Raw genomic sequence first — 27,281 nt, 5'->3', positions numbered from 1 at the left:
TAGTTTTCCTTCCAGATCTCTGGAAGGAACCAGATTTGAATAAAAGCTCCTGTTTAGATGCAGTACAGATGAAAAAATTGCGTGTCCTGGGAGCTGCTATTGTAAAAACAAATTTCTTTCTTTTAAATTTCTAGTTTCTAGCGAAAAATGTTTGTAAAAGATTGGCCTCGCGTTAGATTCTAGAGCTAAAAGTTTTCAACAAGGTCGTTTTAGACCTCAGTTTCAAACTAATTAACTCTGGCGGGAAGTATGTAAGGATCTTAAGTTTTACTAACGTTTATTTTATTTTAAATCTTTACTATCACTTCTTATTTTCTACTTCCGACCAGAATTATAAGCGTTAACGTATTTATGCAAAGTTTGTCTGGCGAACGCCAAGTACTTAAGTTGTGGCTTTTTGCCAAGCGAGAGGGAGGAAGCAGTTAGTCGAAGCAGGCCGCTTACCTTAGAAGTTTTACTCAGTTGCTGGTTGCCTTCCAGGCCAGAGGTTTAATCCTCTTGATTACTTTAAACGTATTGTAGTGTTCACAGTTCTCTGTACTACATACGGCTTCCTGTTAATATAAGGCCAATCTTCCACGTTTATTATTTTAAAGTTAATTAGAGTTTAGTTTTATTTTTATATTTTTACGTTTAGACCACAAGTAGTGGGTCTTTGTATTCCGAAGTACGGAAGTTATTGTAAATAGAGAAAAATAAAGGGTTTTGTATACCCTTCTTGTGTATCCTGTCTACTTCCCACAGTTATTGAACATAGCTTTAGTAAGCTCTCTGTTCCGAGTCAGGTCCTTGCATGTTCCCGAAGAAAGTAAGGCGGAACATTGAACCTGATAAATTGTTTTCATCTTCCGCCAAAAAGTGCGATTATTACATACATATTCTAGAATCCTCATTAAATCCTACTATTTACTCACGAAGATCTCTCATATATTATCCAACAAATAGAATATCAAAAGTTAGAGGGAAAATTACCTTGTAAAAACATCCTAAATACTATGCATTGTATATATATATATATATATATATATAGTGTGTGTGTGTGTGTTTGTGTGTGTAAGATAAAAGATATAAAAACTTCTAGTTTTAACTGGATATAAACTCTTTTATTTAATTTGGGGGCTTTCTCTGTCTCTCCATCTTAAAAATAGCTGTACAAGTCTAAACTGAGTCATTTAAATTAATCATGCGATCTTACGTAACGCTTAATGCAGATGCCTCTTGCCCAATCAAATAATTGTAAACCAAAACTTTTTTAACTCGGAACTGAAACATTTGACTTCCTCCCTTTTTCCTCTGAATTGATGCGTCACTTTTCGCTTCAACTTCTGTGCTACGTGGATGCTTCGCTATTCTCGCTTCTGTCACCATAGTATCAAAAATGTAATGAATGCCTAATTTTGGAAGCAATGATGTAGGAACACTGACACGTAGAAACACAGAAATACTGATGGCATAGGTACGTGTTGCTTAGAGCGTTGACCTATATTGAAGAGGAACAAGTCGAGCCGGATTAATTTCCTTTTTTATTTAAATTCACATTTGTGAATGTAATGATAGAACAATTTTGGAAGCACTGATGTAGGAACACAGAAATACCAATGGCGTAGATACTTGATGCTTAGAGCATTGTCTCATATTGAAGATTAACAAATCGAGCCGGATTTAATTAATTTTTTATTTAAATTCACATTTATGGCCACAATTCACTTGGCACTCCAATTGTACCTATTTCTAGAACATTTAGATTTTTGATACTATGGCGATAGAAGCGAATATAGATAATTGCAGCAGCGTCTTAGCAGGGTGAAAGCGTAAGCGAAAAGGGAAGAGTGTCGTAGTACTTCAGAGGAAGAAGGGAGGGAGTCGAAAAGTTTCAGTTCCGTGTTAAAAAAAAGTTTTGCTTAACAATTATTTTATTGGGTAAGAGGTATATGCATTATGCGTTACATATAGTCGCATGATTACTTTTAGATGACGTATGATTAATTTCAATGACGATTTATAGTGCTGTTTTTAAGACAGAGGAAGTCCCTAAATTAAATAAAAAGCACAAGAGGTAAATGCCAATTCAAATTAAGTTTGCTTTCATATTTTTTTATCTTACACATTTCCCCCTTTCCAAAAGGAAAAGGCGGAGAGATAGCGAAGCCTGTTTGAGAGAAAAACCATTAGAGCAGCAAAATATGAGAAATATAATTTTTAAAATACAAGACATAAAATTAACTTTTGAATAATTAAAAATTATATGTCGTAAAATCTTGGAATTCAACAATAATTTTATGCACTATATTCTTTTAAAACAATTGCATATTTTTAATGTCCTAATTAAAATTTGAGTCCAATCTGTAAAGGGTTCTGTCTTCTGGAACACACAATTTTGATACTTCAGGGAAATATTTCCAAACATTTTTACATATAATATCACAGTTATAAAAATTTTATATATCTGTTAATTATTGCGAATATTCATTAATCTTAAAATTTTTCACCATACTAATTTTCACATTTATAAGTAATATTTTATTATTTATAATAACATTATTGAAATTATGGTTTTTTTACCTTTATTATTACAATTTCCTTATTTTACACAAACTGGAAGACTCCACAGCTTTCTCGCAGTATTACACACATATCCAGCTATTTGGGCAAAACCGCTTAAAACTGACTCATGTACTAAATTTTCATGAGAGGTTAAGGGTTGCTTTGGCAGTTACTTATAAAGGCCTTCGTTCCTTGTACAACATTTCATCATATTAAAAAGAATTATACTCGATTCTACGAAAAAATAAAAATCCTATATAAAAATTAAATAAAGTGGGAGCCTTCAAAGTTTGTATTATATGAGGAAGGGGAAAAAGACCAATTATGCAGACGTAAAACAGGCCTTTGCTTCTGAACCAGTACTCCCTCAACATACTTCATATTTCACATACAATTACTGATAATTATAACATTCATTTACCATTATTCCAAATAAATTTTGAAAGACTTTACTTTTAATTGAATTCTCATAAATTTTCTTACGATTTTTCAGTTTTTTAGATCTTTGGTGTTTCTATATTAATTTTAACAATATTTAATATTCTCCCATTTATTAATTATTTCATTTATATTTTCGTCATTCTCAAAATAGTTAGATAATTCTTAAAATTCAAATTTTTAAACAATAATCTTATTTACAAAATAATTCCAAAATTCTTTAAATTAGCAACGTAAATTTCCCTTCTGTATTCTAAAAATAGTAACTTCTATTTGCATTGCGTCATTTCGAGGCTAATCTATGTCATATGATTCTTACGTGATTCTGATGATGTAAATGGAACTAAAACATCCAATAATAATTTTACAGCAACTATCCAACGAAAATTCTTTGAAAACCAAAACTAAATCAGTCTAAATTAAGATTTCACCCTGAACATAACACACTTACTTTCTACGCTTTGGCTTAGCTGGACTTCAGTCTGTCTGCTCCTTTTATCTTACTGCAAATTTATCTAAAATGTAATCTTTTTGAAATAAGCACAATTAATGTGCCAACTTGTTTGTGGCCGCAACATGCTTGCTAAAATAAAAAATGAAGATTTGTCTGCCTTCGCATCTAATTTCCTCTGGTCATTACTTTTGAGTTTGTTTTATCACACACACACACACACACCATATATATATATTTATTACTTTAACCACTTTATCTGAAAACATGTTTAACTCACATGTACTAAATATTGAAAAAGACTTAAGTTTTTTTTAAATATAGTATTTTTTTTCCCTGTTGTAAACCTTGCTTATTGCAAAAATAAATATGATCAAAATATTCCTTCTTAACAAAACAATTTATTCAAAAAATGTTGACCAGTAACTCACATATTATTTCGGACACTTCAAAGTTTTGTTGAGATGCTTTGGAAGACAATAGTTCTTTTCGTAATTTTTTATTTTAAATAAAAATGCATCACAAAAATTATGGTTTACATTTAGATATTATTGCTAGCAAAATATATTAACAGTTATGTATGAACATTTATGTAAGTGAACAACGCAAGACACCACAAACTAATGACAAGTTCTGTTAAATTTAGTTATTTATCATTTTAACAAAGGCAAAATATTCGAAACATCCAATGATATAAAGCTCTCAGGATACTTTGGTATTATAAAATGATGGAAATTGTTTGGAATTATCGAAAATGTAATGACCTCATTCCAAGCTAACACCACGGAATTGGAGATATATCCTAGGAAAACTCAAATAAGTGCTCGACAAATTAGTGCTGTATAACTTGCAGCAGATTTAGGAGAACAATTTTTACTAAATTTAGCCTGAACTGTAAGAAGAGTTATTAGAGCAAATGAGATACAGGGCAATCAGCAAAGAGGGCCCACCAGCGGCCGAGCGGTAAAAGCCCCCGAACACTGGTAGCTCGATCAAAGGTTCGAGTCCCGGTGAACGGGCTGGCTGCATGGGCGTTTTCGTGGTTTTCCTCATATGTAACTTGGATACGAGCCAATTTCCCTTATAAAAGACCTCAACAGAGCATCCCTTCCTTACTGTATAGTGCCTAAGGGCGGAGCACGTAATAAGTTAAAAAAAAAAAAAAAAAATTCAGCAAGAAAGAAATACTTCGTTAGCAAAAAACAAGAAAAACACGCCTGGTATTCACAAAATCTCCAATAAGTAAATATGTATCGTACTGGAACAATGTTATGTTTGCAAAGGAGTCAAAATTTAATATATTTGGAACCGATGGACGAATTAATGTGTGTGTGAAAAGCCCAACGAAGAATTGAATACTGAAATATATATATTGCCTACTCTTAAGTATGGGTTTGAGGTGCAATGGTTTCGGCTGTTTGGCTCCCTCTGGGATGGGAAATTTAGCCTTTATAAAAAATAATATGGATCAATATAAATGTATGTGTTTTTAATGGAAACCTGAAAGCGTCTGCAAGAAAATTTGGAACGCAAAATACATTCAAGTTCTATCAGGATAACGATCCTAACCATGCAGACCTAAATTTTTGCTGGGGATTGTTATACAACTGTCATGAAATAATTCAAACTCCTCCATATTCTCCGGACTTAAATCCTGCCAAACATGTGCAGAATAAAAGAAACATGATATATGATATTTATTCGACAGCTGTACTAAATACAATATTTGGGAAGATATGGAGGAAAACAAACATTTTTACACACAAAATAATAATAATAATAATGTTGATAAGTCCATGCGCAGGAAAAGTAAGTTTAGCTAAGGGATATGGAACGAAATATTGAATGTCCGTTATTTCATTTTAATATTAATATATTTGTTTGAAGTGTCCGAATACTTATGCGAGTTGATTTTCAGAAATTTTTGAATAAATTATTTTTTTACCAATAAATAAATAATTTCTTTTTAAAATAAACAGGTTTTAATGAAAGAGGTATATGTGAAAGAAAAATTAAAATTTTTCCCTAATATTTAGTAGCTGATATTTATTTAAAATAAAATTAAAGAACAGCTGTGTCCGAAACTAAATGTAATCCTCTAAAACGTCTTCATTTAGCTAAGAAGAAAGTGTCATACATGGCTTTCTCTGTACAGAACATGAATTAAGTTTCCAGATAGATTTTGAAATATAATGATGATTTTGTTTTTGTTAAAAACAGAAACAAAAAGTTAATTTATAAAAAATTCTTATGAAATTAGTGCAGCATTTTTATATTAATTGCATTATTATTTACACCATTTAAATGTTATTTGTTATTTTGGCTGAATTTTCGTAACATATCTTTAACGCTTTTCAGCTTAAAACATTAAACATTTTTATACATCTAGGCATAAAAAGAATGATTAAAAATTACTTTAAAAAGTGCCTGAAAACTTTCAAATTTTATATTATGCTCAAACGGACGTTTCTTCATTTACAGGCACCTGCAAGTTTCAAAAGAATTTGGGCTAACGCTACGTTGTGCTAAAACTATTTAAAAACAGCATATCTTTAGAATCTCCAATAGACAGTCTCATACGCTGGAGATAAAAATGTTTTAATCTCTACAGTGTTGCCACTACTCGCTTTGAAATTGTTGAGTTTTTAATCGAAAATTCGTTAAAGTTTTAAAAAATATGGAACAGCTAACGAAACAAATTCCAAATTCTTGCTTCCAGGTGCCCATGCTCGGGTCGAGGATTATGTTTTGAAGACTCTAGGTTCCGTCGTTTTCTCACAGTGTGAGAAACATAAATGCATTCACGTAGATTCTTCATTATTTAGTTTCTTTAAATATAATACAGGGCGATAGTATTGGTGGCAACAATTTGAAAAGTGATTTGGATATGTAAAGTGATTCGACGCAAAATGCCGTTTTGAGACTAACAGCCCTTCTGGGCTTTAAACGTCCATTTGGGTTAATGCTATGAATTTACTACCTTTATTGAATATATAAGTGCACAGATATAGTTAACCTGCATTGTACACAGGGGCGCACATATAGTTTTTTGTCTCAAGTGAAGAAATATCCATACACGATTCTAGTGACGAAAACGAAACGTAATAGGGCTATTAGAACTCGGGAATACAACAGACAGGTGTAAATATTTCCTAAAACCAGACGTTCACAGAGTGGGCTCAGAGGATAAACTCTCAGACTCAGCAATTTACTTAGAGGGCTAAAATGTCGCAAGTAGTTCTGGAAAATGATCAGAATACTCTTTTACTAATGCGAGTAACGAGAAATTTATTTTTGGGGCAACAAACTACCATTTGATTCAAATTACTGAATGAAGATAGCATACTAATGCGAGTAATGAGAAATTAATTTTTTGCAAAAAAAATACTGTTTGATTCAAACTACTGAATGAAGATAGTAATTTAACTATATGAAAAAAATTCCAAGATATATTGCAGCTGACTCGGAGATGCGGCAGCTGTTTCTGAATCTTACAGGCCTTTAATGTGTCACATTGAAATGCTGCCAGTAAGAACAAAAAACATTCCTTATTAGCAATCTTTTTTATGTTTAAATATGCAGTTTTTATGAAATTTTGTGTAAATATTTATATGTAAGTAACGTAGATTAGAATTTTCATTCGTTTTAAAAAATTAAAATATAAATATTAATCAGCTATCCTAGTAAATTATTTTAACAGAGTTGAATTTTACTAGTGGCTATTACCTGAATATGTATAGTAAGTACTCCATATGAACTACAGCAGAAGGCGACTAGCACAATGATTCGTGGTTCCAAGTTATGTGGCCCCATTTGAGTCCGGCCTTCGAACTCAGTCAAACTGTGCACGCTTGGTCTAAAAGATCAAACTATACAGAGGTGTGTAGATTAAACTTCAGATGTTCAACGAAACAGACGCAAGAACTATCGACTTTTTTATAGCTAGATTCGCGCAGTATTTACTCCTGTGAAGTACAGAAGCATCTGCATTGTGTTAATTTAGTTTGGGAGATCGAATCAAAAATTTTGCAGTTAGATACATGCATATGAGAAAACTTTTAGAAATATAAGTGAATTTTTCAAAAATGAATATAATATTTTACTCTATTGTAAGTTTAGTTTCATTTCTAAAAAAAAAAAAAAAAAAAAAAAAAAAAATTGAAATTTTTGATTATTAGTTAACCCTTAATGTGCGAAATTGGCTTATAACGAATTTCTATATAGGAAAAGTAAAAAGAAATTTAAATCGCGTTCAATTTCCTTATTTCCTTTACACAAAATGTTGTTAAATATATTTAGCGAAACACCAGATAAATGAAAATCGATTATAACAAATTTCGGCACTTTTCCGTTTTGCCGGCGCAAGCGATAAAGTCGCCAATAGTGGTACAACCGATGCCAAACGGAATATTCTCGCTGGTAACCTTTTACGCCTCATTTTGAAAACAAGTCGCAGCTTTTCTTATCAGATTGATTGTTTCTTTCAATACTGGCATATAATTACATAGAATTTTTATCAGATAGTTCAGCTTTATGTCTAAGGCCATTTTCGGTAATTAAGTCAATTAGGATGCAATCACAGAGCTTACCCGAAGCTGAAAATATAGAAAAGGTAAAGTCAAGGGTTAAATTCATCAATTCTAATGAGAATGTATTAGCGAAGTAAAGTACTGCAGTATTACATAATTTATGGGTAAGCTATTCGTACGAATTGAAATATTTCTTGCATTTAAACTTGTGTTCCAAATTAAGATTTAACTTGAAATTAATGTAGATAATTACTGAGAGCATTAGATTTTTGTAGAGTAGTTTACGTGAGATGAGATCGCTTGGGGGTCACGTGATATGAACCGGCGAATCAGAATGTTGAACCATGAAAACATAGTAAATTCTTAAATTGATGTCTTTTTACAAACTTATTGTCTTTATTTATTCGCTTTTTATAAAATTTTAAGCGATATTAAAATGTTTATGCCTTCAAAAAAAAGAATTCTTAGAACTAACATTTTTTTAATATTTTTTATGTGTATACTGTATGTAGTTGCCAATAAATTCTGCTTTGCGAGATTTGCGCCGGCGAAACGGAAAAGTACCCAAATTTCATCAACGTCTTCGATTGAAACGTTTTTGAAATTTTTGTAAGTTTTTTAGAATTTCTCCCAGTTTTAACTCAAAAATTACAAATCCTTAAAATTAAACATACATGAATTGTTATGCTAGTGATAAACGCTCTTATGTTATTTGCAACTCTTATTATACCTTCGTCCTCTCTCCCTTTTTCTTTTTCTCTCTTTTTTTTTCCTTTCTCGTTCGAAATACAGTCAGTGCAAAGCAAGTGCAGTCAGCGCTTGAAGACCCGGACACACAATATATGCTAAAATACCTGAGAAGCATTTTAGATGACGTTTAAATGTCGTCATCTTACGATTCTTTATAAATCTATAATGCGATTCTTTATAAATAACTGCGATTCTTCATAAAAGGTGGCAGCACTGCGAAGAATAAATCTGATTTCTCTATTAGTAGAGTCGGGAAGCTTTTGGCTTGACGGAGTGATTGCAAACTAAGATTAGTGGGGATTTTTCTCTAAAGTGGCCTTAGTCCAGGGCTCACTTTGTAAAATTAGAAAAGTCAGAGCCTTCGGAAGGTCGACGGGAAGTAAGACAATATTAAATAAATAATAAAATAATTAATAAATTTAAATAATTCAATAAAATGGATAGAGGTAAGTAAAAATTTAATAAATTATTAGATTAATGATAAACCTTTAAATAATAAAATAAGATACTGGATATCATCTTATTTGGGACTTCAGTTAGAAGAATAGTTTCACTCAAAAACTAAAAAAACAGCTCAATCAGCCTCCGAATGAAGTTAAGCTCTACATATGTAGTGTAATGTACTATTCTATGGAATGTTACGAACAAAGATCGTTATTTTTCCAGCACACCAATGAAAAATGGTAAAACAGTTAAAGCATCCTTAATGAGAATAGAGAAAATACTGGAACCGTATGAGAATAGAGAATAAAATTCTAACGGAAATGGGTAGGTATGAAAACAAAGTGAAAACAGTCCCACACTTACTGACCACGATCACTTGTCGAACCATCAAGCAGAAAGGGACAGAGGAAAAAAATATCCCTCGAATTGAAGGGGTGGTCTGAAGCTGATAACACACGTAAGGTACTATACATGTTAAAATTTTAATCTCCTTCGTATAGTTCGACCGTCTCGAGCGCAACCCTGGTTGGCATTCTGCCAAAACACATAGACTCGTCCAAAAGGGGCGGTATTACTTGCTGCGACGTGAAATGTCTTTTCTTCTCCGGAAAGGGGCCAACCAGCGGCCGAGCGGTAAAGACGCTGGACACTGGTAGTTCGGTCCGAGGTTTGAATCCCGCGAAAGGGCTGGCTGCATTGGCGTTTTCGTGGTTTCGTGGTTCCCGTGGTTTCGCCAGTTTCCCTTATAACGTCCTCCACGAAGGCATCCCTCCCTTTAGGCAGATAGCCCTCGTGTGCTTTGCCATAATTGAATAACCCAACCCTTCTCCTGAAAGACCTATGCTGGAGGGAAAGAAAATCCCCATCTTTCCACCCTATTTTGAGAATAATTCAGTCCTAATGGCGCATGCGTGTTTGCGCTCATGGTCGCGGATGAGGCGGTCGAACTATATTTGGTTACACCCTTCCAAAAAATTTCACAGTTGCTCTTTATCGCGGGAAACCGCAAGCGTTGGACGTGCGCGAGCAGGATGATAATTTCTAGTACTTCTAGAAATTTACTCACTCTCATAAATTCACTGTACTTCCTGGAGAATAAGCCTTTGTGACATGTAAATGAGGGCTTTTTTTTTTTTTTTTTTTTTTTTTTTCCCTTAAAAGCCTTAACCTCGGTAAAAGGGTTTGTGTCCCAGACAAACATGCGTTCAGAAATTGAACCGATATTTAAGACTTACTAGGTATTAAAATAAAATTTGCAAGATCATGAGAGTTTTCTGCTGAAATTGTTTATTTATTTATTTTACCAATACCAAACATTAGCGTTTAAGCCATTAGTTCATGGACTGTCCAATACTTTTTAACAATGTCCTCATAACGAGAAGGTGCAATACAATTATTTAAATGTTCACAAATCATAGGCTGATTGGAGTTACACATAATACAGTTTGGGGAATCCACCACTTCAATTCTATAGATGTGGTCTCGCAAACAGTCATATCCGGTCAGACGTCTAAATAGCGTTACCGCAATCTTTCTTAGAAAACTGAGAATGAAAGTTGTCTCTTCCTCCAGAATCATCCGACTCTTATCCATAGCACGTTGAATCATATCCTACTTAAAAATTTTCTTAAGGTTCAAATTTCAGGTTAACAAACATTTTCAGGTCGTATGAAATGAAAGCGGTCGATTAATGCGTTGCATTATGAAAGTTCCTTTCTTAACCAATGTATCAGCTCTTTCATTTCCTATAATTCCACAGTGGGCTGGAATCCATTGGAAAGAAATTCCGTGTAGCCATAAGCAGAGGCCTACAGTATAAGACTCTTTGGGAACTATTTGAATTATTCAGAAGAGCTTGAAGCGCACTTTTGGAATCTGAAAATATGACTGCCTTTACAAAAGAGTGGCTACGAATCGACAGTTGTTGAATAACCACAGCAATAGCTTTGATTTCACCATCAAAGGCAGTAATAAAAGGGCCCATTGGTAAGCAGAAACTAAAAAGCTCGCTATGGATACCTGCTCCAGCGCCGCGTGTTCTCTCTAACATAGAGCCATCAGTCTAGACGTGTAACCACTCGTTCTGAAGACCCAGTAATTTCCATTGCAATAGATCTTAATTGTGAATCGCTCATTTCATTTATAATAACTATTTGAATAAGATAATATTTAGATTTAAATTCAAAAAGTCCAAGAGACAATTTGGAGAAGGTAAAATTAGATAATCTCGGCTCAATTCCAAAGCATCAGATTCTCTCTGAGCAGCCTGTATAAAGCCAATTTGAGTTTTAAGAATTTCTAGAAATTTCCTTATTATAATTCCTCCAAAAAGGGTTGTCGGGCAAACGCTCCAGCTTCTGGTATAATAGGATCGCTTTTCTCTTTATGTAATCATGAACGGGTTCCAAACCGGTTAAAAGCTGAATTGTAAGAATAGGAGTAGATCTCATTTGCTCCAGTAATTATGCGTAGCGATTGGTTCTGGAAGATTTCGAGGAGCTGGACTACATTCTCCGGAGCCGTGATGAAGATCTCTCTACAATGACCAATAACTGGTTGAATGTATAATTTGCAAGTAGTCATCAAGGTCTCTCTGTCACAGTCCCACCTTGAGCCAGTCAGACGTTTTAAGATAGTCTTCTTACGACTTTATTTTGCAAATGTTCCGCATGTTATTTCCAATTTAAGCGTGGTTCGAGGATGCAACCTAAATACTTTGACGAATCATTATGTTGAACATCTGCACCCTTATATGTCAACTTCGGGGTAAAAGTGTGTTTGTTCAGAGTGAAGAACTGGCACGTGCTCTTATCCTGATTAAAGGGCAGAATCCACCCACAGGGGCCAGAGTGTTCGGTAAATCGTTAATAAAAACATTAAAAAGAATTGGGCTGATGACTGTTTCCTGAGGCAGTCTGTTTAAATCTAGAAATGTCACAGCCATATCTAACAGCAGAAAAACGCTGTTATAAGAAAGTCTTAATCCATAAAATCATCCTGCCATTTATTCCCAGGTTCTGTAATTTCTAAATAGTACGTACTCTCCATATTTTATCATAAGCTGATTCAAAGTCTATAAATGTTGCCAGGACAGACAAACGATTGTCTAGAGAATCCTTAATGGCTTGACTAACAGAAGATACCTGTTGGACAGTGGAGTGATACTATCTGAATCCAGCTTGTTTAGGAGAGACTGTTATTCTCCAGAAAAAAAGTTAGTCTAGAGCAGGGGTTCTCAATCGGTGGTATACGTATCACTGGTTGTACGCAAGAGGAACTTTGTGGTACGCAAGAGAAGCGTAATGTATTTTTAACTATTAAATTCAAAAATTAAAAACCTCAACATTTTGATTGAGTTTTTCCTCTAACACCCGTAAATTTATGCGATCTGAGCTTTGTTCAAGAGTTGTGGTGGTAGCAGTACTTTGTAGTGGTGGTACTAGAGGTTTTCAATTTTTGCTTAGATGGTACGCATTAGTGAAAAGGTTGAGTACCTCTGATCTAGAGCCTATCATCTTTTCCATAATTTTCGACAAAACTCTAGCCAATGCAATAGGTCGATAGCTTTTAATATTATCTGCAGTTTTATCCCTTTTCAAAATAGGGATAATAAGAGCTTTTTTTCACATAGTGGGTGTATAAGAGTTCTAATTATGATTAAAAATAGATAGCAGGAACATTTGTGAATTGTATTCTAGATGTTTAAAACTCTGGATGTATATTATCTGGGCTTGGACGTTTTCCTATCTTTAGGAAATTAATAGCTTCTTCTAGTTCTAAAATGTCAAAAATCTCTATTAAAAACCTCTTGTCCAAATCCTAAAGTCCTATGAGAGTCTTTGATCAATTTCTTCATGAGCTTTTGATCTCCCTTAAGTTCACCACTCAAATGTTGATTAGAAGCATAAAAATTCATAAAAGCGTTATAAATATCCTTGTCAAATTTTACAGCCTTTCCTTTAAAAATTATTGGTACCCTTGAGGAAAGGGGGTCGACACGTTTTAATTTATTTACAAATTTAAAAACTTTAGGACCGTCTTTATGGTAGTCAATATTATTTATAAAAATATTAAAACTCTTTCCCTTTATTAAATTGATTTCTTGGTTGATTCTTTTGCTAAATTGATTTGAGAACTGCAATACTCTTTCTCCAGTTTCTGATATCTTCCAGGTTGTTAGAATTTTCAGCCTTAGTACAAGCTTGAACCAACTGTTCCCTTAACAGAGTTGAGTTGATCATTCCCAAAGGGTTTGTAATTGTATTGTTTACCTCTAGGTAGCCAACGTTTAGCCACTGTTGAAATGGTCTTGAAAAAATACGACAAGGAGGAAGCTACATTTGGCTTTCTATAAGTTGTTGGTTTATTAAAAATAACCTCCAATTCATCCCGATAAGCTTTCCAATTGGCCTTCCTAAAATTCCACTGCTCTTAAAATAATACTATTGTTTAGATATTTCCCCCGTTAACTCGGAATGAAGTCACAATAGTGCGATGGCCAGAGACAGGATCATAAATTATTTCTCTGTTCGCCTCATCTGCTAAGTCGCTTGAGGCCAAAGTTAAATCAGGGTTCCATTATAGTGATCCCCGGGGGTTGAAGTAAAGAACTCTGCGAAGCTACTGGCTAGGATCTGTACCTAGGCAGTCTCGGCCACGGGGGATAAAATTTACGAACTTGGTGGTTCTGAAGGCCTTGGGAAAGGTCACTAATTGACCGGTCTCGGGGTCTGGCAGGTCCTGAGCGGTACGGCACTAGTAGCCAGGGGGTAGCGCCCTCTGGTTCGCTAGGTAATGTCCCACTGTGAGCCCGAGCGACTGGTAGGTAGCAAATTAACGGCCAGTGCTGCATGGTACCTTCCCGGTGGTGCGCCGCCCTCTCTGAGGGGCCAAAGCGGAGGTTCAACCTCCGTGCCTGGTTCTGAGGAGTGGGTGGACCCATAAATGCGATTCAGTTTGTAGACACTATAGAGTAGGAGCGTCAGAATTTCTGTACATCAGTTTTCGAGAGTATTGGAATCCAAGAGGTCTTCCCTAGCTCTTCCTGCACTGCTTGTGTCTCTATAATTCTAGCGTAAACTATGTGCACTTAAATCTGCACATAAAATTGTTCTATTAGAAAATTGAGTGCTATCAAAATTTGCCTGGTGGGCTGTAACAGTCAAAAACTGTAAAATGATTCTGATAAATCCAAACATCGACTCGGACCATCTCAGCTCCACTATCTGATGAAAGGTCACTAATAATTTCAAACGTCGAAGTGTTCTTAATGCCGACTAAAATACCACTAGCATTACGTATAGTTTCAGGTAATAATTTCAAGTAAAAAATCATAGAATTTATATTTAGTTAAATCGCTATATTCAAGGTTTGCTTCGACTATCATAAAAATATCAATGTCATGTGATCCTAAGATAGTCTGAAATTGTGTTCATTTTTCCTGAGAAATTCCGCCGGCATTCCATTGGAGAACTCTTAATCGTTGAATGTACGTAAAAGGACAATTTGTATTATTTTTTGAAGTCATCTTCAGAAAGAAGGCAAGTGAGAGCGGCAAAGCTATAGCAGATTTAGCATTACTCAGGGCTAAAGGGCTGGCTCATCAGCTTCTCGCCGCTGAAACCGGAAGAAGAGAGTGATGACGTAGATGGGTTCGCTTGCTGCTTTGAAGAGTGCCTTATACCACCTTCGGTTTCATGAGTATTTGCTTGAAAATCAAAAGTTTTTGAACAACTGTTTGGTAAATAATATGAGGAAGAGATTTTATCTAATGAAATTACAATGTGTATGGATATATAGCTGACCTAGTAATGTAGCTATGATAGATTTAATTAAACTATAGTACGCGTAAAATATAAGCCTTAAACTAATATTTAAAGTCGAATATACATTAAATATGGTTAATTTTTTCCTAATATTTTTTGAAATGTATGTAAATAGTAACTTATCGATAAAAAACATTGACAAATTTCTATATTTACGAATAATTCTTTTTTAGTTAAAATATCACAAGTTGGGTTATAGAAATATCAAATAAAATTATGCAAACATATTTTCAGAATACGTCCTTACAAACTCATCTGATTAAAAGCTAATGAATGCTAACAACAAATTTCATAATATATTAAATCCAAACAAATTTCACTTCATTTAATTTTGTCTTTCAACTAGCACTGGAAATGAGTTAATTAGGTTCTTGTAAGTCTTGACAATGACTATTATGAAAGCATTATTATTGATCATCAGGATTACTATGCAGTGTCCATTACTCATAAATTAATAAAAATATTTTAAATTGACATTTATATACTTTCTTATGAATAGTGTAGTCTTATATTTTAAAAGCATGTATTCTAATGCTAATTTATCTCTATGCAGAATTTCATGATTTGTTTTGTATAGTTTCATAAATAACCGAACACGCATAAAATAAATCACATAACACATTATGAATAATAAACCAAATAATAAAATCTTATTTTTAATACAATAAAATGAATTAGTTTACATGATTTATTTCCATTTACCTATTTTATGGTTAACTTTTCTTGCCGACACAAGGGATGCATTCCAATTTAAATGTCAAACTCTTATGAATGTTCATAATCAGCAAAATAAACGAATCGTGTTCTTATTGAGGGACGAAAGACGTTTTTTAAGTTTAGAAATATGATTTTCAATTGCTCCCATACATTTTGAAGAATTTTCTTCAACCTTCGGGGAGGCTTTTTAAGGAAAATTGCTGATATCTACCAATCATTTTACGCATAATCATTTGATTACAATGCTTTCTGAAGTGCCATTTGGAAACAATTTAATTCGCTTTTGTTTCACTAATGCAGTTATTTGTATTTCGGCATATATGGTTAAAACATAAATTTTCCATTTTCTCGATTAATTTTTAGGCCCGAAAAGGATGTTATTCTCGAATGGGATATTAGTCTCGATACGGCATTTTGAGTTGAATCACTGTAAACGGCGTATGCGTTTCAAATTGTTGTCACCAAACATTATCACACTGTATTATATTTAAAGAAATTAAATAATGAATAATCTGCATGAATGTATACATGTTTCTCGAACTGTGAAAAAACAACTGTACGTAAAGCCACCAAATTTTGAATAACATAATCCTCCACCTGAACATGGCCACCTGGAAGCTCGAATTTTGAATATCGTATTTGTTTTATTATCTATTTCATATTTTGTAAAAAGCTTAATGAATTTTTAAATAACAAGCTCAACGATCACAAAGCAAGCAGTGGCAACACTGTACGGAAAAAAACATTTTTATCTCCAGCGCGCGAGACTGTCTGTCGGAAATTTTAAAGAAAAATGTTTTAAAATATTTTGAGGTTTTGCTGTTGAATCGAATTTTATGTATAGGAGGCGCCAAGAAAGGGATGTTTGATAAATAAAGTAAACATCAAAACGTTAATAATAAAAAGGCCAAAAAATTTGTAAAGCCAACTCAGTAAGAAAACTGAACATTGATATGATGAACTGATTAAATAGTGGACCCACACCTTTGCACTTAAACCATTAAATTCAATTCAACAGAAATATAGCAAAAGGATTTTAAAAATGAGCATCTCTTTAGAATTTCCGATTCATATTCTCGCGCGCTGGAGATATTTTTTAGGGGGGGATACAGTGTTGCCATTGCTCGCATGGAAATCGTTGAGTGTTTTAATCAAAAATTCATTAAAGTGTTACAAAATATGAAATCGATAATAAACAAATTCCAAATTAGGGCTTACAGATGCGCATATTCGGTGGAGGATTACGTTATTCAAAATGTGATGTCTCTAGGTAGTGTCATTTTATCACAATGTGAGAAACATACATACATTTATGCAAATTCTTCATTATTTAATTTCTTTAAATATAATGCAGGGCTCTAACATTTGCTGGGAATAATTTGAAAAGTGATACCGCGTTTATAGTGATTCAACGCAGAATGCCAAAACGAAATTTGGCTGGCTTTGGGCTTAAAATACTAATAATAATAATAAAAATAAAAACAGAAAAACGTATGCTTGCTATGCTGCCATTCTTTCGTCTACTGAAGGTTTCTGTACGGAAATTGTTGAAATATCACGTTCGTTTGTTTCGTATTATGGTACGCATTACCGCAGGTAGCAACGGCACAGGGCTCCATTTTTTTGAATAATTTCCCGTTACAAACACTAATTCATTTTAAAAATATCCTCAGCTATAATTTTCAAGTCAAAGAAACCTCTTTCAAAGAAATAAGAAGTAAATATTTAAGGTTTCGCATTGTGAAGCTCTGGTCAGTAGACGAGGCGACAAACCCAGTGACGTCACATTGCTTCCCAACTGGGTTCGTGTCGGCATCGTTCCCCCTCAAACGGATGACCTAGCCCTTCTTTTTCTTTAGCCCTGGCATTACCTAGGGTGCACCACGAGGAAGTCTGCTACGTTAAACCCCTGAAATTGTGGTTTGGTGATGTAACTGAAATTGTGGTTTGATGATGTAAAAGTACTGCCGTAGCCCTTTTATAGAAAATCGTTAGTAGTAACCGAAGATCCTCGGTAGGCGGAAGTGAGGAGATGATAAAAAGGCCTAAGCCGTCGTCATCTTGGGTCATGTGATACCCGGAAATGACTCCGTCACCGACATCATGGATCACATGACACTCTGAAGTGATGTCACTGGCGCCATCATGAATCTACCCGGAAGTGACGTAGACAGGTTGACGAGTGTATCATCTTTTCAAAGATACATTATGTGGCGACGAGTTTTTGAAATATTATTTTTAATCATTTTTTCTTCACTGTATTTTAATTATTTAATCTATAATTAATTTGAATAGATAAAATTGTTTTTAACTGAATATCTTATTATTCATTCATTTTTAATTGATTCCATTACTTTTTAAGACCAATAATTTTTCAATGAATTTTAAAAGGTCGGATGGAACTCGCTACCTCTCACATGGGAAACGTGGAAACCATTATGCCTTTGAATCCAAACTTATTATCCAGATAGAAAGGGATATATAGAACTGTTCCATTGTTTTTTGCGCAATGTAAATACATTTACAACTTTTGAAACTCGTAAAACGTATATCTGCAATATTATCGTTATGCGATAATTTGCAGGAGCTTTATTCTTTACCCTTATATTTTCTACAACGATGTTCCAAAACTGCCATATTTTTAACCAATTCATTTTGGACAATGATGTTTTAGAACAGCGATGTTTTCTCCTTGTTTTCTTTTCTTCCATGATGTTTTGTATAACGACGTTTTCGCGTTGCGTTGTTTTCTCGGCGATGTTTTTTTCGAATAGCCAGTAGACATATTTATATATACCTGGAGAAAATGCGAGCTTTAGTTTAACTTCTGATAGCTTGCAGGTTGGAGGGGTGCCGGCAAGCCCAATGGAAAGTTTGGCGTATTTGTTACAGGACATACGACCTTCAACTAATTCATCCGTCAGTTTGATAGTAGAAGCTCGTTCTTCAGTTTTGTAGAAGACCTCAAAAACCACTTTGCACCCATATAAAGCAATAGAAAGTACCTGCGTCTGCTTTGAGTGTGCACTCCCTGAAATTATTCGAAGGTATTAGGAAAAGTCTGTTAGATGAACCAGGAAGCAAGATTTAGAATTTAAATCTGTTAATGCTGCATTAAAAGCATTCACTGAAATAAAGGATAGGGTTCATTGAGTCGGAATTAACTGGAAAGTATCAGATGATAGGAGAAGAAACGGCTTCGTTTGTATTATAAAACGTGGAAACCATGCAATTATTCTATGGAAGAAAACCAGATAGCTAGGTAGTACATTTGATCATGACGAGATTGGTACTTCCCATGCAAAACAAAACAGAACTGCGGAATCTATTTACACTGGAGGAACTGCTCGTACTCCCAATAAAGTGTGAAATTCACAGGTTGAACAGAAATAAATGTAGGGACAGGTATGGTGATAAGTTCGGCATTAGGCTCGACAACATATTTGGAGAGGAAGGTAACGTAAGGTTCGAAGGGAGAATAATGTACGATCACCGGCATAATAAGTGGTTATCTAAGTAAGCTGACGATCGACAAAAAGGTATGACAAAAGATTTAGATATTAAAAGGAAAGTTGATGTCGAAGAAAATAAGTCGAATCGTTTAAACTTGAAAGGGGTGCTGAAAGGTCAGTCACATCACAAAAAGGAGAAAGCCTGTCAACTGTAATTAAACAGGGTATTGCTAAAAAATGGGGAGCTGCTTTCACGTGGAAGTAGTGTTAAATACTAATTCAGAAGTCAAACAACAAAAATCAGCGTTATACCTACAAAATTTTCACAGGACTAGTTTCGATGGTTTTACCGAACCATCATCTTCAGCTGCAAAACCGCAAATGAACAAGATAGGAAATAATGATTAGATAAGATAAGAAAGCCTGGACAAGAATAAGCAAGTGGCGCCATCTGTTGGCGAAACCAGAACTAAAACATAATTTCTCTAAAAGCCGAAGGCAAATTTGGATTGGAATTAGGATCGTTAACTAGAACAGAAAGATTTTTATGAATGTGAAATGCCTCTAGAAAATCCAGTTCTCCAATGGAAGATGTTTTTTGAATAATTTTGGCAGCAGAAAAATTGAAAGAGTGATTTTCGGACCAACAATGTTGAGCAACAGAAGACTTCTGTGTTTCCTTTTTTCTAACATATGCCTCATGTTCTTTGACGCGAAATTTTAAGGCTCTCTTAGTTTGGCCAATGTAAATTAAACCACACTGGCAAGGAATCCTATAAATACCCCAGGAATTCATATCCGGAATGGGGTCCTTGAGTATAGAAGTTGGAATTTTATTGATGGGAGAATAAACAACCCGAAAGTTAAATTTCTGCAAAATATGTGCAACTTTATAGCTAATTGATGGAAAGAAGGGAATGACAACAGAATTTTTATAATCTCCTAAAATAAGAGTGTGGCTTTTAGTGTGTTGAGATGAGAATTTTTTAACTGCTTGATTAATAATGTTGGGTGAAAAGCCCCTGTCAATAGCTATTGCTTTTAAATAATTTAGTTCTTCATCAAGGGCTAGTTTGGAGGAGCAAACTTGAAGAGCACGGAAAACATAGGAATAAAATGAAGCTAACTTTTGTTTAGTCGGATGACATGATTTAAAGTGTGGTGGAAGGCAAACCGATGAAGGTTTACGGTAAACTGTAGTACTGAAGTTGGATGTGTTACGTGTGACCAGAATGTCGAGAAACGGAAGAGAATTGCAAGTCTCAAGTTCAAAAGTGAACTGAATAGCAGGATCAATAGAATTCATTGTTGAAAGAACTTTATTTAAATCATCTTTATTACCTTCAGGGTAAAAGTATCGTCTACGTAGCGGAACCATGCCGGGAAGTTTAAAGTTTCAAACAATTTTGATTCATAATAATGCATGCAGATATCAGCCAGGATGGGACTGAGGGGGATTTCTCTCACTCAACTCTGTTTGAAACAAACACATTTTGTTTTCCAAAATAAATATTACAAGCAAACTGAGGGATTAGCCATGGGAAGCCCCCTCAGTCCCATCCTGGCTGATATCTACATGCATTATTATGAATCAAAATTGTTTGAAACTTTAAACTTCCCGGCATGGTTCCGCTACGTAGACGATACTTTTACCCTGTTTGAAGGTAATAAAGATGATTTAAATAAAGTTCTTTCAACAATGAATTCTATTGATCCTGCTATTCAGTTCACTTTTGAACTTGAGACTTGCATTTCTCTTCCGTTTCTCGACATTCTGGTCACACGTAACACATCCAACTTCAGTACTACAGTTTACCGTAAACCTTCATCGGTTTGCCTTCCACCACACTTTAAATCATGTCATCCGACTAAACAAAAGTTAGCTTCATTTTATTCCTATGTTTTCCGTGCTCTTCAAGTTTGCTCCTCCAAACTAGCCCTTGATGAAGAACTAAATTATTTAAAAGCAATAGCTATTGACAGGGGCTTTTCACCCAACATTATTAATCAAGCAGTTAAAAAATTCTCATCTCAACACACTAAAAGCCACACTCTTATTTTAGGAGATTATAAAAATTCTGTTGTCATTCCCTTCTTTCCATCAATTAGCTATAAAGTTGCACATATTTTGCAGAAATTTAACTTTCGGGTTGTTTATTCTCCCATCAATAAAATTCCAACTTCTATACTCAAGGACCCCATTCCGGATATGAAATCCTGGGGTATTTATAGGATTCCTTGCCAGTACGGTTTAATTTACATTGGCCAAACTAAGAGAGCCTTAAAATTTCGCGTCAAAGAACATGAGGCATATGTTAGAAAAAAGGAAACACAGAAGTCTTCTGTTGCTCAACATTGTTGGTCCGAAAATCACACTTTCAATTTTTCTGCTGCCAAAATTATTCAAAAAACATCTTCCATTGGAGAACTGGATTTTCTAGAGGCATTTCACATTCATAAAAATCTTTCTGTTCTAGTTAACGATCCTAATTCCAATCCAAATTTGCCTTCGGCTTTTAGAGAAATTATGTTTTAGTTCTGGTTTCGCCAACAGATGGCGCCACTTGCTTATTCTTGTCCAGGCTTTCTTATCTTATCTAAACATTATTTCCTATCTTGTTCATTTGCGGTTTTGCAGCTGAAGATGATGGTTCGGTAAAACCATCGAAACTAGTCCTGTGAAAATTTTGTAAATTAACGCTGATTTTTGTTGTTTGACTTCTGAATTAGTATTTATTCGGCGTGTTGTAGTGTTAAATGGTAGTGATTCAGTTGCATGGTTAGATACCGACATACCGAGCAGTTTCTTGACGAAAGGTTTTTTTTTTTTTTTTTTTTTTTTTTTTTTTTTTTTTTTTTAATAAATTTTATGGAGCTGAAGGTTGTTTGAAGCTGTAGGGGAAAGAGTCGTAATAGACAGAATAGCTATTGTGGATGCATAGACCCTGTAGCATTAAGCATACAGCTGAAGAACCAGAAGCATCACCTTTAGGCAAATGTCAAATGGGATTTGAATTCCTTAAAAACAGCTAATACGCTGACGCACAAATTAATTTCCAGACCGATACTGTGGAAATCTATAAGAGGATAATTTAAAAGAAATCTGGACTGCTACCCGGCCTGAATATGCAGGACCTAGCTCAGGACATTAAAGTAAAGCTCCAAAATTTGGTAAGTATTTTTGCTGCTTTGATCGATGAGACTCTTGGTTGGATTTACATGAGATAGATATCAATCATAATCCCGTTTGTAGAGCCCAAAAAAGATCTATAAATGTGGTAAGATTAAAAGAAGAAATAATTTTAAAAAACCTCCTTGCTCGTCGCCAAGCGAGGAAGGTTACCATGCTGTATCTCTACTGCACATGCGTGAAGCATAATCTCTGCTAAAGCGAGACGCTAATTGTTTGGATAAAGTAGTGGGTCTGTATAGGCATCTGCTGACGGCAGGGAGGCGTCAGGTGTTATTAACCGAAATAAATCTTGAAATTTATTGATTGTTTTCGCAGATAAGCAGACTTAAAAAATGACATGAAGTTTTTTTTTTAAGTTGATTATATATTCTAGTAATTCTTTCGTATATTTTATTCTTTTTTGTGTTGTGTAAAAGGATCTTTTTTCAGTTGTCTCCATGTGTCATATCAGTAGTATTTCTTATTACGTAGTTGTGTGAAAAACGAATTCTGACTACATTCTGTATATTTGTTATCTGATTTCATAAAAACGCTGTTTTCCCCCCTGTTCTGTAAAAGCTCCTGTCAATCAACAGTTATATTTTTGTATATGCTATATTAAAGTAAATGTTTTAGATATCAGTCTTCATTCCGTATAAATTATATCACTTTATATAGATTGACCGTTGGAATTGCATAAACAGGACGACGGTTGATAATAACAAATATGACAAATTTTTTTTATGGCATAAACATTAACATTATTGTGCCAAATGCGAACAGCTTTAGTATTGGTCCTTTTGGCGATTTTTTGATTTGGCAACAAACTTTGGTCGCTAAGGTAGACCCGGCTTTGAAAATCGGGAAAAAATGGCGGATTGTCAACAAAACCCGATCTAGACTAAATAACAACCTTAAAAAATAAGCTCTTAATTAGAAAAAACAGTCTTTCTCAAATTTTCAACATTTCTAGTACTGCTATGATAAATTCTTGAAACACTACCGTAAATGTACTTATGGTAGTGATTATGTTGTGAATAATGAAAGTTACAAAAGGTTAATATTTTAAATTACAAAATATAATATTAATGTATTATATTATATTATTAATTTTTAAGTAATTAGTTAATATTTATGTTATATTAGTATTTAGCTAATATTTTAAATTTACAAAAGGTTAATTTTTATGTTATGAATAATGAAATTTACAAAAGGTTAATAAATGCATTTCAAACTAGTATATGTTACTTTAGTTTCTTAGATTCTGTTATTAAAAGAAAATTAAAAAAAAAAAAAAATTCAAAGTGAAGGAAATCAAATTAAATTATAACGAGTAAATTTTGTACCAGTGTTAGAAATACTTTATGATTAAATTTTGTAAATGGTAAAAAATATTAAGAAGTGTGTATTTTTTAATCACTCAATTTATTACAAGTAATTTATGATTATAATTTAAATGCTAAAATTAAATTATTATAATGAGTAAATTTTGTACCAATGGTAATCATACAAAACAACAATCATCATAACTGATGATTTCTGTGAAAGATTTGAACAGTCATTGGAATCCACTAGAGGTGAAGTGATAAGCCACTGAACAGTGGTAGTTCAGGCTGACTATATGGGAGTTTTTGTGGTTTTCCTTACATGCAATGTGAATGAGCCAGTTTCTCTTAAAATGTCCTTTATGAAGGCACCCTTCTGCTAGCTAGCATATATATTTATTTTCTATTCATAAATACTGTTCTCTCTTCTTATTTTTTAATTCTAATTCTTCTGAAGTGAAAAAGTGTTGCATCTATAGGTCGAAAAATATGGTCAATATGTTTGCAAAATCCTGTTCAGTTTTGGACAGCATTTAAATAAAATAAATAATTTGTATATGATGCAAACAAAAATGCATTACACTATTTCATGTAGTGAATAATTATCAGGGAACAAAGTATAATGTAACGTTCTTTTATTTTGTAACCAGAGTTTTTTTATGTTTGGGATTTTTACTGTTAGTTTCCCCATCCGTTCTTCCACCAAAATCCAAATGAAGTTTTTAGTTTGTAAAACAAACCGTGTTTTGCCTTTAGAGGCCATTCTACTAGGTTGCTAGATAGGATAAGATTTGTAGTCTTCAGTCCTGTTTATAATTGCTGATAATTGAATTCCATGCTGGTTACATTTTGAACCAACTTTGCATTAAATTGATTTGTGTAGCCTTTGGCTACAAATTTATTTGAATTTAAATTTTACATTTGAACTTAATTCTTATCATAAGTTATCTTGCCACAAGTGGTTGACTGAGTCGTAAACACATTGTGTGCCTTCTGTTCAGTACATTTAAATTTTTTAATAGAATAAGAGCATATCTTAACTTAATAAAAATATATCTAAACTTTATAATAATTACATTTAAAGACATTGAAATCAGTATCTAATTGCTTGCCATGTAATCAAATTTTTATATGTAAATTGTACTCTTACTTTTAGTATAGAATTTTTATTACAAAAAATTCAGATTTCTGTTAGATTAAATGTTTAAGTAATGTAGAAAATTTGCATAAAATTTAAAATAAAAAGTCGAATGTTATGTCAACATACTATCAATAAAAGTAATAATACTCAGTGAAGGTTATTCTTATATAGCTATTAGACTGTGAGATTTATAAAATTTGAGAACTGTAAATTATAAGCAATATATTCCATAATCTAAGAAACATTATACTTTTTATAGTCGGACAAATTATAAAAATGTTATAAAAGCAATAATGAAACCTAATTTTGGTCTATGAATTCATGCAATTACACATCCCTATAGTTCTAATTTAAGAAATGAGACAAAAAAGTATTTTTAGACCATGATAATTTTGATCATTGCCCATTTTAAGAAACATCTAAAAGTCTAAATTTGCATGTGGTTCCTTAGCAAAGGAAACACCAAGAGTTTACCTCATGCTACTAAAAATGTGTTCTTTTTTTTGGGGGGGGCGTAAAATTTATAATATGCAGAGTTGACATATGAAAAAATGTCAAGACTCATGTGGCTATTTTAAAAATATTTTAAATGTTGTACTTTACTAACATGAAAATAACTAAGAAAAACATGCAATTTATCCCTCCTGCCATCAAAGCTCTGACCAAATTCGTTAAAGTTACGTGGACAGAAATGGCGGAATGTTTTTCAGCTCAGTATTTAGGATTACCATAAATAACAAAGTTATCATAATCTTTCATTTATCGCGACAAAAAGGACTAATACTAAAGCTGTGCCGTTCATTTGAAAAATCATTTGAATGTTTTTTTCATTATTCTTTTCAAAACCATATAAAAATATATTCTCACTTATTGAGTTGAACTGTGTTTCCCACCATTCTGTTATGCATATTTCTCTATTGAAGTTAGTTAACAGCATTTTGGTTTTTTTTTCTGTACCTAAGACTTAAAATACTTATTTGTATCTCAGTTTAGTTTTTACTAACTTAAATTTCCTTCATTCATTTGCGGTTTTGCAGCTGAAGATGGTGGTTCGGTAAAACCATCGAAACTAGTCCTGTGAAAACTTTGTAAATATAACGCTGATTTTTGTTGTTTGATTTCTGAATTAAATTTCCTACTTTAAATTTCTGCTTTGTCCATTATTCATAATGGTAAATATTTTTTCAACATTAATACTTTGATACATTTAAGAAGAATTCTGTATCTGTTTATCAGCTAGAGGCATTCTATCAAACTGCCTCACAGTTTTTGTAACAGAAACTCAGGATACTGCCTCACTTTGAATACAACAAATATCAGTCTTGATCAACAAATTGAGTAATCCAGCTGCATAGTTAACTTGGCATTCATGATATTGATAATGCTTATAGATTATGAACAGTAATTTATGGTTGAGTGGTAAAAGCATATTCGTAGGGGTTTTTTTTTTTTTTTTTTTTAATGGAATAAAGTTATTTTATCAAAACAATGGGGTGACCAGAAAATGTCAAGAAACAGTAGTGTCCCACTCAGAATAGTACATATGGTCAGACTACTTTGATGTGAAATTAAGACTCAAGTATGCAGTGTTGAAATCCCATTTGATGTTTTAATCATACAGTAAAGTTGAATTGTGTAAGCTTAAAGAGTGATTTTGCCTGTATGTGAACTTTTTTTTTTTTTTTTTTTTTGTTATTGTTTTGGATGATTTAGATCTTTGAAAAAAGCAGATGTATTACACATTCTACAGATATAAAGTAAACCATAAAAATATAATATGCCATGCATGCATAAAATGGTTACAGAAGCTAATTTAGTACAAAATGTTAATTACCAATATGATTCCATACAAACACTTGCAGACTTCACATTGGACCATTAGCAGTGAGTGAAATGTAAACAGATGTTATCTGTAGTACTTACTGTGTCAGTAAAATAATGGTATAACTACCTTCTGCAAGTACTGGTGTGAGATCAGATATTGTGAATATTTGCATAATATATTATCTTAGTCTGCAAAATATCTCAGTGCAATAAATTGGTCATTGTAATAAAGTGTACTTTTATATAATTCTCAGTTAATTGTCATTGTGCCAGTATATTACTGTAAACTTTAGAAAACACTTGTAAAATGCATTTAATTGTGTTGGCATTGCTTACTAGAAGTTGAGACATTTGAAGAAAACATAATTTTTAATATATATTGTAGATTTTCCAAACATTTAATTTTTGATATCCAATGTGAGCATTATGTATAACATGTGCACATAGTTTTGTAATCTGTTGGGTAATAGTAATGCAAGTACTGACAGACATACAACCGAGCATGTAAATAAAGGACTTAAGGATAAATACACTGCAGAGTTATTGATGAATTTTCTCTCTCAGAATTTTTTTTTTCTTTCTGTGGCATATTTTAATATAACAATATAACACATAATACATATAAACATAAGTAATATGTGTTAATTCACTGTTTATGTTAGTGAAAGT

At 33.3% G+C, this 27,281-nt stretch overlaps 1 protein-coding gene across 10 annotated transcripts in view; it reads left to right on the top strand.

The window, feature by feature from the left end:
• spict (magnesium transporter spict) overlaps window positions 1–27,281 on the top strand; it is a 119,498-nt gene that overhangs the window by 32,357 nt on the left and 59,860 nt on the right. Inside the window, exon 1 of one of the 10 annotated variants that reach the window (XM_035351322.2) lies at window positions 22,560–22,715. The exons of 1 other annotated variant lie outside the window; for it this stretch is intronic. The gene's annotated coding sequence lies outside the window, so the exon portion shown is untranslated. Of the gene's footprint in view, window positions 1–22,559; window positions 22,716–22,958; window positions 23,379–23,615; window positions 26,449–27,281 lie in introns of those variants that run through there. 8 more of the 10 variants (XM_035351325.2, XM_085807224.1, XM_085807225.1 and 5 more) reach the window with 8 other exon arrangements.

This window comes from Stegodyphus dumicola, chromosome X1 (genome assembly GCF_044657685.1).
Source record: "Stegodyphus dumicola isolate Sdum_Otavi_A_Nest chromosome X1, ASM4465768v1".
In the NCBI taxonomy this organism is placed as follows: domain Eukaryota; kingdom Metazoa; phylum Arthropoda; class Arachnida; order Araneae; family Eresidae; genus Stegodyphus; species Stegodyphus dumicola.
This window is presented reverse-complemented; position numbering and strand designations above follow the sequence as displayed.